Genomic DNA, 17,978 nt, shown 5'->3' with positions numbered 1-17,978 from the left:
GAATTCTAATTTCTCTATATCATTGCCCACACATGAGTTTTTATTTCTTTTTTTTTAATTCAACTTTTATTTTAGATATGGGGATACATGTGCAGGTTTGTTACATGGTTATATTGGATAGTGAGCATGATACCCAATATATAGTTTTTCAAACCGCATCTTTTCTCTCTCTCCCCAAGTAGTCTGCAGTGTCTATTGCTCCCGTGTTTATGTCCATGTGTACCCAATGTTTGGCTCCCACTTATAAGTGAGAACATGTGGTATTTGGATTTCTGCTCTGCATTAATTTGCCTAGAATTATGGCTTCCAACTCCATCCATGTTCTCAAAAGGGTATGATTTAATTCTTTTGTGTGGCCATGTAGTATTCCATGCTGCATATGTACCACATTTTCTTTACCCATCAACCATTGATGGGCACCTAGGTTGATTCCATGTCTTTCCTATTGTGAATAGTGCTGTGATGGACACACAAGTCTAGGTACATTTTGGTAGAATGATCAATTTTCTTTTGGATATATACCCAGTAATGGGATTTCTGGATCAAGTAGTAGTTCTGTTTTAAGGTTTTTGAGAAATCTCCAAACTGCTTTCCATAGTGACTGAATAAATTTACATTCCCACCAATATTGTATAACCATTCTCTTTTATCTGCAGTCTTACCAACATCCATTGTTTTTTCACTTCAAAGTGGCCATTCTGACAGGTGTGAGATTGTGGTTTTGATTTGCATTTATCTGATGATGAATGATATTGAACATTTTTCAACATGCTTATTATCCCCTTGTATGTCTTCTTTTGAGAAGTATCTATTCATGTCCTTTGTACACTTTTTAATATGGTTATTTGCTTTCTTCCTTGTTGAATTGTTTAAGTTCCTTATAGATTCTGGATATTAGACTTTTGTCAGATGCATAGTGATATGATTTGATCCTGTCTTCCCACCCAAATCTTACCTTGAATTATAATAATTCCCAAGTGTCAAAGATGGAGGTAATTGAATCATGGGGGCAGTTTCCCCTCTGCTGCTCTCATGATAGTGGATGAGTTCTCACAAGATATGGTGGTTTTATAAGCATCTGGCATTTCCTCTGCTTGCTGGCACTCATTCTTTCTCCTGCTGCCCTGTGAAGAGGTGCCTTATGTCGTGATTGTAAGTTTCCTGAGGCCTCTTCAGTTATGCAGAATTGTGAATCAATTAAACGTCTTTTCTTTACAGATAACACAGTCTCAGGTATTTCTTCATAGCAGTGTGAGAGCAGATTAATACAGTAAATTTGTACCACAGAGAGTGGGGTGCTGCTATGAAGATACCCCAAAATGTGGAAGTGACTTTGGAACTGGGTAATAGCTAAAGGTTGAAACAATCAAGAGGACTCAGAAGAAGACAGAAAGATGTTGGATAGTTGAAACTCTCTAGAGACTTGTTGAATGGTTTTGACCAAAATGCTGATAGTAATATTGACAATGAAGTCCAGGCTGAGGTGATCTCAGAGGGAGATGAGAAACTTGTTGGGAACTTCAGTAAAGGTCACTCTTTCATTGTTTTAGCAAAGACACTGGTGGCTTTTTGCCCCTGCCCTAGATATCTGTGGAACTTTGAAATTGAGAGAGATGATTTAGGGTATCTGATAGAAGAAATTTCCAAGCAGCAAGACATTCAGGAGATGACTTGGGCGCTCTTAAAAGCATTCAGTTTTACACATTCACAAAGATGTGGTATGGAATTGGAATTTATGTTTAAGAGGAAAGTTATTTTGGTAACCTTATAATATAGTTTAAAGTTGGATAGTGTGGTGCCTCCGGCTTTGTTCTGTTTGCTTAGGATTGTTTTGGCTATTTAGGCTCTTGTTTCCATATGAATTTTAGAATATGTATTTTTTCTAATTCTTTGAAGAATGATGTTGGTAGTTTGATAGAAAAGGCATTGAATCTCTAAAATGCTTTAGGCAGTAGGAACGTTTTAATGATATTGACTCTTCCAATCCATGAGCATGCAATGTTTTTCCATTTATTTTAGCAATATTTTGTAGTTCTTCTTGTGAATCTTTCACTTCCTTTGCTAGCTGTATTCCTAGGTATTTCATTTTCATTCTGACTCAAATCGTAATAGGATTGTGTTTTCCTTTTGACTTTTCAGCCTGGACATTATTAGTGCATAGAAATGCTACTGATTTTTGTGCGTTGATTTTGTGTCCTGAAACTTTGGTAAAATCATTAATCATTTCTACTAGTCTTTTGGTGGAGGTTTTAGGATTTTCTAAGTATAGACTCATATCATCAGTGAAGAGAGGTAGTTTGATCTTTTCCTACTTTGATGCCTTTTATTTATTTATCTAGAATGATTCCTCTGGCTAGGACTTTCAGTACTATGTTGAATAGAAGTGGCAAGTGTGGGTGTCTTTGTCTTTACATTTCTCAAGAAAAATGGTTCCAGCTTTTGCCCATTTCATGTGATGTTGGCTATTTTTTGTCATAGATGATTCTTATTATTGGAAGTATGCTCCTTCAATGCCTAGTCTCTTGAGGGTTTTTATTAAGAAGGGGTATTGGACTTTGTCAAGGGCTTTATCTGTGACTGTTGAGATGATCATATGGTTTTTACTTTTAATTCTGCTTATGTGTTGAATCACATTTACTGATTTGCATATGTTGGACCATTAGACCAGGAATAAAGTGTATTTAATTATGGTGAATTAATTTTTTGATGTGCTGCCAGCTTTGCTTTGCTATAATTTGTTGAGAATTTTTTCATCTATGTTCACCAGGGATATTGGCCTGAAGTTTTCTTTTTTCATCATGTCTCTGCCAGATTTTGGTATTAGACTGATGCTGCCTTCATAGAATGAGTTAGGGAGGAGTCTGTCCTCCTCTGTTTTTTGGAATAATTTCAGTAAGATTGGTACCAGTTCTTTTTCATATGTCCAGTAGAATTTGGCTGTGAATTCACCTGGTCCAGAGCTTTTGTGGTTGGCAGATTTTTTAAATTACTGATTACATTGAAGGAATTAAATATGGCCTATTTAGGGTTTCAATTTTTCTTTATTCAGTATTGAGAGATAGTGTGTCTCCAGGAATGTATCCCTTTCTTCTAGATTCTCAAATTTGTGTTCATGGTGTTGTTCACATTATCTCTATTGTGGCTCGTTTGCATTTCTGTGGGATCAGCTGTGATGTCATCTTTGTAATTTTTAAATTGTATTTATTTAGATATTCTCTTTTTTGTTAATCTAGCTAGCATTCTATCAACCTTGTTAATTTTTTGAAGAAACAACTCTTGGTTTCATTTGTTTTTTAATGGAATTTTCATTCATTTTAAGTTTTAAGCTCTTCTCTAATTTTAGTTATTTCTTTGCTTCTGCTAGCTTTGGGGTTGATTTATTCTTTTTCTTCTAGTTACTCTCCTTCTCTCTTGGGAATGCCACAGGTCATAAATATAGTCCCATTACAAAATTCCATAATTATTGGTGCTCTTCTTTATTTTTTTAAAGTTATTTTCTCTTAATTTTGTCTGACTAGCTTGATTCAAATAACCAGTCTTACTAGTCTCAGATCAATTACATGGGTCAGGTGGTTACTGGCAAATTTAGGCTGGGAGGCTATGGAAATACTTGATGGTTCCCTTTTTAGAAAGATTTTCAGACCAGAGTAAGTCAGCTGTGCCTTAGATAGAGATAGTCAGATAGATAGATTGACAGATTGATAACTACATACATACATACATACATGATAGACAAATCCACAGAAAAATCAATTGATCAACATATCAGAAAAATCTATTTCCAGTTTAAATAAAAGTTAAAAATTTCAAATATTTGTAGCTCAGTTTTCAACTTCTTTCTCTCATAACCTAATAAATTCATGTGACTCTAAATCTTTATGATATTGTTTGATTTTGAAATTGATTTGAAAGATTTTTAAATTAAGTCTTGACATTTAAGTGAAAAAACAGAAATGTTTTTCTTCACTATACCATAAACTTAGTATTTGCAAATAATACGAACAAAAATATTTTCACACATAGCAAATAACCCTCTTCAGATTCCTGTTCTGCAATATAATATTATTGTGATTACTTAATTTCTGGCTGATTTTTATAATACATACATAGAAACACTGTATTTTTATATAACTAAAGGTAAATTAAGTACAAGAGTACTTGAAAAAAATCAGTGACAATCAGAATAAAGTTATTTACTTCCATAACAAGAAATCAAAGTATTTCCCAGTTGATCAAATTTTTATCCTAGTACCATTATTATTTATTTATTTGCAGAAGAATGTTTAATTCATTTTTTAAAACTATAGAGGGTATGAAAAACCTTTAGAGTCACTGTGACACTATTGTTCACTACTCTAGTCATACCCCTGAGCAGATATAAAGTATACTTGGTTCTTGAACAACACAAATTTGAGCTGTCCTTTCCACTTACACAAGGATTTTCTTCTGCCTTTGCTACCCCTGAGACAGCAAGGCTATCATTATCTGCCTCCTCAGCAGCATATGCAAGATGAAGAAGATAAGGGTGAAGACCTTTATGATAATCTATTTTCATTTAATAATAGTAAATATACTTCCTCTTTCTTATGATTCTCTGACTTTTTCTTCTAGCATACTTTATTTTAAGAATACAATGTGTCAGACATACAACATACAAAATATGTGTTAATCAACTGTTTATGTTTGATTATGACTTCTGGTCAACAGTAGACTATTAGTACTTCAAGCTTGGGAGAGTCCAAAGTTACACATGAATTTTTTTACTGTACAGGAAGTTGGCCCCCCAACTCCAATGTTGTTTGAACATAAACTGTACTTATTCTTAAGTGTGGACATACAGGTCTAACCTATCAAAGAAAGATAGTTATTTAGAGGCCGACTGACATAGATGTAGAACCGGAAAGTGGAATTTTTGACTTGAATTCAAGAACAAGCTTTACTACTCATGGAAATCTGACAGAATCATTTAAATGTTATGTTATGCTACTCTTATCTATAAAATAGCATAATAAAAATGTATCTTGCCTACATAATGAAATTGGAGAATCAAATTGTGTGTTTGTTTATATATTAAAATATTTGCTTAATTATGACAACATATGTACTATACATTTTTTACTAACTTCAGATAAAATGAAATCAGTCTCTGTAAACTTCCCTTTAGTTCTTACAATGTTAAATCCCCAATACTACTTATTCTAATTTAATATCACTTAAAGTCAAATTTATGTACAAATGAATGCATAAATTTAGTAAGCATATTTAACCCAAATTCAAATGATAAAGAGTAGGCAGTAAGATAAGCTAATGAAGTACAGATTTGGGAGCATACAAACTTTTCTATTCTGCCTTTTAAATGACAGTTTGATCAAAACGTTTAGGAGTAATTTATTTTGTGGATTTTTACACTTTTTTAAACATTTTGCATACAAACTGCATTTATGCAATACAAATAAAATACTTTCGCTTTCAGATTTAGCATATATTCTGCACTTCATGCTTAACTACTCACCTCCCCACCTCCAACACTAACACTTTGACCTAAATACAGCAGTACTCTCCACTTTGCAAAATAAATAATTTAGATTAGAAAACTAGTTCTGTAATGTGCCATAATTATATTCTTTCTGAATAACCTCAAAGCTGCTTTCCACCACTTAATTAAATTCTATACAGTGGCGCTAAAAATGTACAGAGAAAGTACTAGAATGTACTAGAATGAGTTTCTCATTTACTGCCTTTCTTGGGACACACTACTCATCTCTATTTTTTCAATAAAATAAGAGCCTCAATGTCACGTGTGAAGGAAAGAAGCAGTTCAGGCTTGAACAAAGCCAACAGTCAGCCTCTGTTTTGCTAAATTTTCAGAAGTGTTATCCTGACTGAAAGTAGTTGCAATCACAAAACAAAATATTTCTAATTTTACTTGGGCATAGCAAGATCACTAACACTTTCATATAAAGCATCTGGATGGCCTGAATCCAAGTAAAAGGCTGACATTTCTTTCGCTATTTGAAGTATTTTCTGTGTCCTAGGTTCTCTTTTTCTTCTTTTACCTTATCTTTTTCCAGCAAATTTTATATTTACATGAAGAATTACTGCCTAGCTTTCCCTATGAAATTTTATATTGATATATTGATATTAATAATATCAGGTTTAACAATGAATTTTTTTAAAGTTAACAATTCTGTAGGCACAAATTCAATTTCATAAATGTATATAATCTTAAAAATTATTCCTCAGAATAGGCAGTTACCAAGTTTGCCTTTTCTGTTTCTTAAACACTATGAGTAAAGCCTGATCTTTTACCTACTCTTAGTTTTGAAGGTAGTAATTCAGCAACACTATGAAATTATCAAACAATGGCAATGTGAATTTTTGTGCTGTGTTTTGACAAACTTAATGACGATTTAGGTAAAGCATGAGCCTTTTGTTTTTGGTTTTGTTACATCAAAACTACACTTTAAATGTAAAATATATCTTGAGTACCGTTTGGGACTGAATGTTATCCAATAGATGGCACTATACTCTTTGAAATACATTATCTAATGTTATCAGTTTCTCTGTCAAATGACAGAATAGGCATTTTTAGTTTTCTGAAAGAGAAAGTTGTCTTAAAGAAATCATCAAAACTTGAGCTATTTCTAATAGTCTTTGATATATTCTAATTAAAAACAATCATAGATTTAATCTGTAGAGTTAAAGTCATTATCACTAACTATCCTTAAAATAGTTTAACAGAAAGGAGCAAGATTCTTTTATCAAAGTATTTCTGAAAAAGAGTTAGGATAATGAAAATGTCAGTAAATTAAACATTAACATTAGAGCCATTGTATATATGTACATACGAAACATAATTTAAGAATATGTGTAAATATTGGAATATCTGAATAAGTATAAAACAAAGGTTTTTTATTTTTATATGTTATTTGAAAACTACAGTAATAAAATAATGTGCATTATATGTTAGATACATATGATTTTATAACATTTATTAAATCTGACTTAAATATGGTTATTGAGGTTATTATGTATATTCACAGAAAAACCACTTGAATACAAAATAGTATGTAATTTCTTACTTATTGACTTGAATAAAACTTAAAATGTGAATTGAAATTTTTGAAACTTATTTAGAGATCCAAAATTTAAAAATTAGAACAGGTGATACAAAATATTAAGATTATGTTTACATTAAACCAATTCCTCTATTTATTGTTGAAACAGCAGTGTGTGGTATTTGGAATAAGAGATTTAAATTAATTTATTAAAATAAATCATAGGAAGAATGATTGTTACAATTTTAACATATTTTGTTTGCTTTCCCCTTCCTATCCCAGACCTACACATTCAGGTGTTTTATAATCTTTTTGCCACATCATCTCAGTTTCCAGATAAGCAGTAGACTAAAATTAAAGTTCCTTATCTAATCGTGTAGCAAAGTTCTATAATTGTTAATACAAATTAAAATAATTATTTAACATAATTTTCAACATTGTATGTTTTTAGCATATGAAAAAACCCAGAGCATTCTGAGAGAAAAGCAATCATATGTTGAATCACATAACAAAGTATTATTTCATATAACATATAACAAAGTTATATATGACATATATCTCATATATAACAAAGTATTATTAATCACATAACGAAGTATTATTGATTTCTCAGAGAGAAAAAAATGGAACGGGCAATCACATATTAGTCATGTAACAGTCAAAGTATTACTGATTCCTCAGAAAGAAAAAAATACGGAAGTATTTGGAGTTTATATTCCTCATATACCTCAACCGAAAATTATAGGAGATGTCATTTTAACCATATAAAAAATGCTTCTGATTGAAGACCACAACATGATGAGAGATGAAGAACACAGTAAACAATGAGATCAAAGATCTTTGAAACGTAAGTATAGCTATAGCTAGCATGCTAATCATATCTTTGGAAAATACAATATGAGTACTAAATAAGAAATCTGTAAAGTAGTAAGAAACAAAATAAAATTTTGTTAGTGATGTAAAAGTAAAAATATTAAATTATCTCACTCAAGCATAAGGATAGCAGTGGAAACAGGAATTAAGAGTAACCTAAATCTCTTATTAGTAAAAGGTGAGGGGAAGAAAGAGGACAGAAGTCAGCATGATCAAGATATTATTTTAGTTGAGTAGAAGATTTAAGGAGAAAGTGATTATTATGGTGGCAAAACGAAGTGGTTAGCTTTTTAAAATGAAAGGAGAGACTATGACTCTAATTGTGAGTATGTCAGTAAGATAAGCATTAACTGTATAGACAGTACATAGAATTATTTTTAAATAAGCAAGGTGACAAATTGGAATGTATAGTAACATAATAAAACATCAAAGAGAATAATAAATGTGAATATTTAATACAAAGAATAATTAAAATGAGTAAAATATAGTCAAGTCCATCAGTCATTACAACAAATGGGAATAGATGGAATTTTTCAGATAGCGATAATATGAAAGTATCAGTAATTTTACAGAAAACACATTTAAGGAAATCAAAAAGTTTGAAAACATATTGAAAGAATTGTTAGGCAAATGAATATAGAAAGAAAAAGCAGGCATGAAAATATCAAAAGGATTTTTTAGGTAATAAAGGCCACTTCTAATACACACACATACACATACACACATTCATTTCATAAAGTTCTAGCCTCAGAGAGAGATTAAATAGGCTACGCTGTTACAAATGTTGATGTTATTAGTACCTTCACACTTTCATATCCTGTTAATATAATTTTTTTCACTTTCTCAAATAATATTTGAATAGCTTGGCAATAGGCAAAATCTGAATAAAATGAATGAAAATGGTCACATTATATATTACATTCTTTGGATATAACACAATAAAATTTGAAGTGAAAAAATAAGAAGTCAAATGCAGATAATTTGGCTATGTACTGTTAGCTATAATTAAGAATCAGAGCCTTAAATAACATTTCTATTAAAAAGAATATGAAAATTGTAAACTTCACTTTAATATTAAAGTGAAAAATATATTTAATAAAAGAATGAATACTAAAAGTTTTATGGAAAAAAAACTGGCATAACACTAAAAGTCTCAAATATTTAAATAGAAACAGGCACAAGTAATAAATTAGGAATAACTGTAATAAGTTTGAGTATAGGCCAGGCGCGGTGGCTCAAACCTGTAATCCCAGCACTTCCAGAGGCCGAGGCGGGCAGATCACGAGGTCAGGTGATTGAGACCATGTTGGCCAACATGGCGAAACCCTGTCTCCACTAAAACACAAAAAATTCATCAGGCGTGGTGGCAAGTGCCTGTAATCCCAGCTACTTGGGAGGCTGGGGCAGGGGAATCACTTGAACCCAGGAGGCAGAGATTGTAGTGAGCTGAGATCGCGCCATTGCACTCCAGCCTGAAGACAGAGCTCCATCTCAAAAAAAGAAAAGAAGTTTGAGAATAAATACTGACAAATGAAATTACAAGTAGTTTATAATAAAGTGTTAATATAAGTAATCACTTAAATCAATTACTGTAACAAATGATCAAACAATACTTTTGAAATTAGAGAAAAAATAATATATACAGGAGTTATTTTTTTACAAAGACAAGGTGATAGTTATTTTTGTATGCCAACTTCACTGGACCACAATACCCAGACATTTGGTCAACATTATTCTAGATGTTTCTGTGAATATATCTTTTAGATGAGATTAGCACCGAAAGATCAGGAGACTTTGAATATAGATTAATCTCCAAAATGTGTTGAAGTTTACTCTTCGTGATAAGTTGAAGGTCTAAATAGAAAGAGACAGAATTCCCCAGAGAAAGAGAACTCTGCTAGCAGATGGCATTTAAATTTGAACATCAAGAACTGCTCTTCCCTGGACCACTTTGCGTGTTTTGGATTTGCCAGCCTCCATAATCATATGAGACAATTCCTTAAAATAGATGTCTCTCTATACATATACACATCATTTTTGCTCCCTTTTACTGAGAACCCCAACCAATACAAATTTTGATACTGGGAGTGGTTCTAGAGGAACTGAATTTTAAGTATTTATTTGTAAATTGTCTCTGGAGTTTCTGCAATTGGTTCTCCAATTCAATTAGATTTAAAAAAACGTTAAACTATTTCTAGCAGTAAAGAGTGCACTGACAGTCCATGGTATAATGCAGCAATACAGATATGCAAAATACCACCACTGGATACTGCTAATCAGACACATATAAGAGGCAAGATTCTGAGTGATCATGTCTATGAGGGTCTGGGTGACGATGTTCATTATATCTTTGTACACTTCCTCAAAATAATGGATATAATCAGTTATGTGTGTTGTTCCTAATGTCATTGGACAAACTGAAGAAAGAACAGCATGAGATCAAGGATTCAAATTCCCAAGCCCATTTGCTGCAAAAAAAAAATAACCTGAAAGCTTCTACATCTAACTGAAAAAGATTCTTATTTCCTGTGGCCTCAGAATCAAGACTGATAAAAACCAAATGCAGAGTCTCATAAGGCAAGTGGTTAAATAACAATGAAAATAGAATCCCCAACCTCTCAGGGATTTGTCTATTAGAATAAGGGCATTGATTGGGAAGATTTGTGTTTCTGAAAATTTGAATAGAGACATATGAGAAGATACTGATGAAGGTCGAGACTGAACCATTGGATCCTGATAAGTATTCTGTGCCAGAAGAAGCATCATCTCCATCTCCGTCTGAGAACATTTGCTCTTTATTACTAAGGAAACTTTTATGGCTTCCCTTGAGGCCTCTGCCTTGAAAGACACTGACGACTTTTTCATGACCCATCCTCAACAACCCTCTTTGTTTTAGATCTATAACTAGACGTAAGTCCCAGAAGCCCCTTAAGGTAGGGTACAAGGTGTGACCCATGAGGAAGTATGCTATGCTCCAAAATAACTTCTTTATTTTAATAATGTCTATAGAGAAAAATCAAGAGAATATGTATGTGAATTAATATTCATGGTGTGGGATAATAATGGAAGGAACATAACGTTAGAATTTCTTTGGGCTCACTAAGCAGATATTCTGCATTTAATGGTAGAGTAAAGGAAACCAGTTTGTTTGGTTCATTGGCTGAAACCTAAACCAAAGTGGTCGACAGTAAATAAACTTGAAATGTCAGAACTCCCTTGGTAAACTACAGAGGAAGAGATTCAAAGACTTTGGGAGATTGAAATATTAGAGCTATTTGTCATTTAAAACCTATTAACGCACCCCAGGAGAGTCCAGAGGATGCACCTTTTATTTAAACTGTGAGAAATATCTTGGCAATACGGGCTCTTTTTTGGTTCCATATGAACTTTAAAGCAGTTTTTTCCAATTCGGTGAAGAAACTCATTGGTAGCTTGATGGGGATGGCATTGAATCTATAAATTACCTTGGGCAGTATGGCCATTTTCACAATATTGATTCTGCCTATCCATGAGCATGGTATGTTCTTCCATTTGTTTGTGTCCTCTTTGATTTCACTGAGCAGTGGTTTGTAGTTCTCCTTGAAGAGGTCCTTTACATCCCTTGTAAGTTGGATTCCTAGGTATTTTATTCTCTTTGAAGCAATTGTGAATGGAAGTTCATTCCTGATTTGGCTCTCTGCTTGTCTGTTACTGGTGTATAAGAATGCTTGTGATTTTTGCACATTAATTTTGTATCCTGAGACTTTGCTGAAGTTGCTTATCAGCTTAAGAAGATTTTGGGCTGAGACGATGGGGTTTTCTAAATACACAATCATGTCATCTGCAAACAGGGACAATTTGACTTCCTCTTTTCCTAACTGAATACCCTTGATTTCTTTCTCTTGCCTGATTGCCCTAGCCAGAACTTCCAACACTATGTTGAATAGGAGTGGTGAGAGAGGGCATCCCTGTCTTGTGCCAGTTTTCAAAGGGAACTTTTCCAGTTTTTGCCCATTCAGTATGATATTAGCTGTGGGTTTAAATTTTTAAGTGGCGTCTGTCATCCTTGAAGAGTTCTGTGATTGCTCTTCTCTGCAGAGCAGAACTGAGGGTGGGAATTTCAGCCACTGAAGCGGGATATCTAAATTCAATGAGAGTAATTGAATCCCAGAGTGTGGGTGTGGTCATGTGGTAGTTCTCAAGTGCCAACGGCAGAGTGGATCTGGTTCCATAATGAATAGAAGAGTCAAAGCAACCATCAGAATAGTCTAATTTTTGCAGACCTATGGCATTGGCTAGTTGATCATTATGTTCCTAGAGGAGAAGGGACCCTGTAATGAATTGTAGCACAGGCCTTTAGGAATTTTAGCAAGGCTCTGTCATCATCTGCAGGTGACTATTTTAATGTTTTTATATTTTATTTTAATTTTTTAAGTTTTAACATTTTTTTAAATCGTGTTATTAAGTTGATAGATAAAATTATATATATGTACCATGTTCAAAAATATTGTTTGAAGCATATATATATTGTGGAATAACTAAATCTTGCTACTTAACATATGTGTTTCCTTACTTAGTTATCATTTTTGTGATCAGAACATTTTGTATCTATTTTCTTAGCATTTTTCAAGAATATAATATATTGTCAGCTATAGTCACCATGATGTACAATAGATTTCTTTCATTTATTCCTTCTATCTAACAAAAATTTTGTGTCCTTTAACCAATATTTCTCGAGACCTGCTTCAGCCACACCAGCCCCTATAATCACCATTATACTCTACTTCTATAAGATGAGTTCATGAAATTGTTCAGTGTTTGTTTTTCTGTGTCTGGTTTATTTCAGTTAGCATAATGCCTTCAAGGTTCATTCATGTCGCAATGATGAGATTTCCATCTTTTTTATGGCTGAATAGCATTTCATTCTGTATATACTACATTTTCTTTATTCATTTATCCATTGATGGACACTTAAGTTGATAACATATCTTAGCTATTATGAATAATGCTGCAATAAATGTGTGAGTGCAGAATTGTCTTCAATGCACTCATTTAATTCCGTTTGAACATTTACCCAGTACTGGGATTACTGGATGATGTGGTAGTTCTAGTTTTAATTTTTTGATAAACCTCCATAATGTTTTTTATAATGGCTATACTAATTTATATTGCCACTAATAGTGTGCAAGCGTTCCTTTTTTTTCTACATCCATGTCAACGTTGGTTATCTTTTGGCTTTTTAAAAAGATAACTGTTCTAACAAGAGTGATGTAATACTTAATTGTGGTTTTGATTTGCTTTTCCCTAATGATTAGTGATGTTGAACATTTTCTTTCAAATATCTGTTGGCCCTTCATATATATTCTTTTGAGAAATGTATAAACATTCCTTTTGATCACTTTTTGATCTGTTTACTTGTTTTCTTGCTATAGAGTTTTGGTGCTGAGGTGTAGCAGAGCCTGGGGAAGATGTGGCTGGTGCAGAGCTGGGCATGCCAGAAACTCAGGGCAGACGTGACTGGTTCAGTGCTGGGTGTGCCAGAAGGTTGGGACTACTGACAGCTGCCTGGAGCCCAAGTTACTGAAGTCAGCCCAGTGACTGTGTAGGCGGAAGATTAAGTCTGCCATACAAGCCTGAAGCCTAGGATTGTGTGGTTCCACCAGGCACTGCGGCAGGTCTGGAAGCTCAATAGAAGCCTGCCTATCTGAAGTATAGGGTCATGGGGGTTTGCCTGGTGCTAGGTTTTACTGTGGCAGGCCCAGTGTTGAGGTGTAGGACAAGGTACTGTGCTCATTTTCCTCTCTTTTCTCCATGCGGATGGTATCTCTTTTCACACTGTGTTGCCTGAGGCTGAAGGAGGAGTAAAACAGATAATGTAAAACTGTTCTTTTTACTCTCTTCAATGCATCTTTACTTATTATTTATTGTGCTACAACCCATTACTGTAATCTCACCTGGTTTTCTTAGCTCTTGTGAAGGTATTTTTTTTCTTTGCGTGGATTATTCAAATTGATATTTCTGGTAGGGTATGATCACTGAAGAGTGATACTCTGCCATCTTGCTCCATGCCTTCTTCAACTACTTGGTCCTTAGTAGAGATTTAATGCTTAACCAGGAGCCAACAAGTTATCATGAGATCTGAGCTGCCTATTATTAACTGGGTATTTTCTGACCTACCAAGCCATAAAGTTAGACTTGCACAGCAATAGTCCATCATCAAATGTAATTTGTATTTATATACATGAGCAAGCCCTGAGGGAACAAATAGGTTGCATAAATAGGTGGCCTTTATGCTCACAGTCTCTTATTATGCTGCCTTCTTTCTCAGCCTGTGCCTATGGACTCATAAAAAAGAGAAGACTCGGCCCAGTTGACAGGTGGTTCTGCATGATTTGTAGGCACCACCAAAAAGTGGATAGCTGCAGCACTCCAGTCATCTCTGAGATATCCTTAAAGGACAGTAGTAAAGAAAATTCCTCCCAATGGGCAGAACTTGGGGCAATCCATCTATTCTGTACTTTGCTCCAAAGAAGAAATGGCAAGATGTGCTATTATATACTGATTGATTCATGGGCTGTGGCCAATAATTTGGCTAAACGGTCAGGGACTTGGTAGAAACATTATTAGAAAATTAGTGACAAAGATACTTGGGAAAAAACACGTGGATAAATTTTACTGAATAGGTAAAAACTGTGAAGATGGTTTTATCCCATGTAAATGGTCACCAAAGGGTAATCTGATAGGAGAAGGATTTTTATAATCAAATGGGTAGAATGACCTGTTCTGTAGATATCAATCAGCCTCTTTCCCAACCACCTACTGTCACCCAATTGGCTCATAAACAAAGTGGCCATGGTGTCAGGGAGGGAAGTTATGGTGAACTTAGGAATATGGACTGTCTCTCACAAAGGCTGATCTTGTTAGAGTCACTGCTGAGTGCCCAATTTTCAGCAGCATAGACAAACTCTGATCTCCTGACATGGCATAATTCCCTGAGGTGATCAGCCAGCTACCTGGTTGTGGTTTGAATACATTAGAACATTTCCATCATGGAAGGGACAAGGTTTTGTCCTTACAAGAATAGACACTTCTTCTAGATTAGAACTTGCCTTTCCTTCATGCAGTGCTACTGCAAAAACTACCATTTATGGAATTACAGAATGTCTTATTCATGATCATTACGTTCCACACAGCCCCACAGTATTGCTTCTGGTCAGGGAACTCACTTTACAGCAAAACAATTGTAGCACTATTAAGGCCATGCTCAAAGATTATTGTTCTTAATGCATTCCCTAACATCCTGAATCAGCTGCCTGGATAGAACACTGAAATGGCCTGTTGAAGACTCTGTTATAGCACCGGGTATGTGTGAATACCTCAGTGTGCAATATATGATGCTATGTCTCCAATAGCCAGGATTAACAGGTCTAGAAATCAAGGGATGGAAATGAGAGTGTTACCACTCCCTATTATCCCACATGACACACTAGCAACATTTTTGTTTTATGTTTCCAGGGCTTTATTTTCTGCTGGACTAGAGGCATTACTTCCAGAGGGAGGAGTGGTTCCACAAGGAGACATAATAAGAATTCTACAGAACTATAAGCTAAGACTGCCACCTGGTCACTTCAGGCTTCTCATACCTCCGAAGCAACAAGCAAGGAAAAGAGTTATAGTGTTGGCTAGGGTAAAAGAAGGGGAAATTGGACTATTCTTTTATTATATAATGGAAGAAAGGAAAGTATGTCTGAAATACAGATGATCCCTTAGTGTCTCTCTTTGTATTATCATGCCTTGTGATTAAAGCCAATGAAAAATTACAAAAACCTAATCAAAGCAAAACTACTAATGGCCCAAACATTTCAGTTATTAAGCCTTAGGTTACCCCACCAGGTAAAGAACAATGATCAGCTGCTGTAGTTGCAGAAGGCAAAGGAAATATGGAATAGGTAGTGGGAGAATGTAGGTATAAAGACCAACTGCAACCATCTAAACAAGTGTAGATAAAAGGACTGTAATTATTATGAACATTAGCTTCTTATTATGAATTTGTTTCTTTCTCTCTCTCTCTCTCTCACACACACACACACACACACACACACACACACACACACACACACAGTGGTAAGGCTCCCCTAATAGTCTGACTAGGAGCTGGAAGTTCTGATGTAGTCAGTCTGCCAAGATTGGGAGTGGGAAATGCCCATGGTTACGTGGCCTCCGCATCATGAGAAAAACAGATCAGATATTTCCATCAGTAGCTGTAATTCATTTTTAGTTTTTGGACTGCATTACTATGTTTAATCACGTAGTCTGTAGTTTTCCAAGTGGCAGTCCAAAAAGGTAGAACATTGGCAATAATTCTAGAGTCTGAAGTAAATAACCTACATCTATAATGGAAGCAAAACCATTGGCCCTGGATTTTAGTTTAGACGTGCTATCAAGGAGTCAGCCTCTGGCATTTAGGCCAATGAATTTAGGATCCAGTTGACCCAGTAGCTTTTTTTAGGCAAAGCAGTGAAGGATAGTTTGTTTGTTTGTTTGTTTTTCCAGTGAGATAGCTGCCCATTTTTGTTTCTTTTCTTTTTTTCCTTTTTTTCCCAGACAGAGTCTCACCCTGTCATGCAGGCTGGAGTACAATGGCACAATCATGGCTCACTGCAGCCTCAAACTCCTGTGCTCAAGTGATCCTCCCACTTCAGCCTCCCAAGTAGCTGGGACTACAGGTGTGCACCACTACACCAAGCTAATTGTTTCTCTTTAAAAAAAAGTTATAGAGACGAGGTCTCACTATGCTGTCCAGCCTGGTCTCAAACTCTTGGGCTCAAGTGATCCTTCTTCCCTGCCCTCTCGAAGTGTTGGGATTATAGGCATGAGCCACTGTGCCCAGCCAGACACTTTTTTTTTTCATTCAAAGCCAACGTGTTGCTGGGGTCATGTAGTCTATGTTTTTGAGTATACCATTTATATTCCTAAGTTAGGATGTTTGTGTCCTTGTTAGTCATTGAGTTTGATTTGACCTTTCACAAATGAGAATTTCAGGCCAGAGAGCCAAAAGCCCTTTATGGGTCAGGTGTTTAGTTTCAGCAAGAACCCAGTAGCAAGCTAATAGTTATTTTCTAAAAGCAGTGCACGTGGTAGCTACGTTAAGGAGGCTGAAAGTCTAAAACTCCAAAAGGCATCTCTCGGAGGTGGAGGTTGTCTCCCTTTATCAGAGGCTGACATTTGAAAAATTGTTAAGTTGTAGAGACCTGTTCTATCTGTAACACTCAAAGTATTTAATAGGTTGCTGGGCATCCCTTTTGATGCTGGAACCAAAAGGAGGAAAGATTTCCCCTGAATATCAAATAAAATCATTGTAGTGACCCATTCACATCTTCTCAACTTTTAAATAGCAGGCTGAAAATTTGATAATCTATACTGAGGAAGGGTGATTGCACTACAGTTAGGGCCTTCAACACTAAAATTTCTGATGAACCAAGTGACAGTACATCATTCATATAGTAAGTGCCTTAAACATCAGAGGATAGAAGCACTCCTGGCAAATCCTGACCCACCTTGTGGCAGATGACAGGGTAGTAGGCTTCAATAGCATCTCTCTACCTGCAGCTTTCTCGTTGTTGGGATAATCTTCTCTGGCAAATATGGAGTGGAGAAGTTCAAGCATATGACACATCAAGTTCTGGTATACATTCAAATGCAGAAATAAGGAAAATATTACATTAATTGGCTCAAAGATCCCCATTTTCTGTATTCAATGCTCCATACGTATTTTCATGTTTCTGCTCCATTAGGCCTTTCTGGGTAAAGAGAACTGGCACTGGGTTAAAGGGTGATTGAACGGCAAATAATCCTTAGAAGTTAAAGACCGAGGCCTCAGAGAGATTTAGTGATCTCTCCCCACTAGATATTTGCTAACCTTACAAAGAGTAATACAAACATCAGCATGTAAGGATTGTTAGCTTCTGTAAAAGCTTGGAGCTTCACAATTTTGTGATTTTCTCAGTGTGATGTATACTCCTATATTCACGGGAACATCTGGTTCTCATTACTTGGTGCTTGGAGATT

Source organism: Piliocolobus tephrosceles, chromosome 3 (assembly GCF_002776525.5).
Source record: "Piliocolobus tephrosceles isolate RC106 chromosome 3, ASM277652v3, whole genome shotgun sequence".
Taxonomy (NCBI): Eukaryota; Metazoa; Chordata; class Mammalia; order Primates; family Cercopithecidae; genus Piliocolobus; species Piliocolobus tephrosceles.
This window is presented reverse-complemented; position numbering follows the sequence as displayed.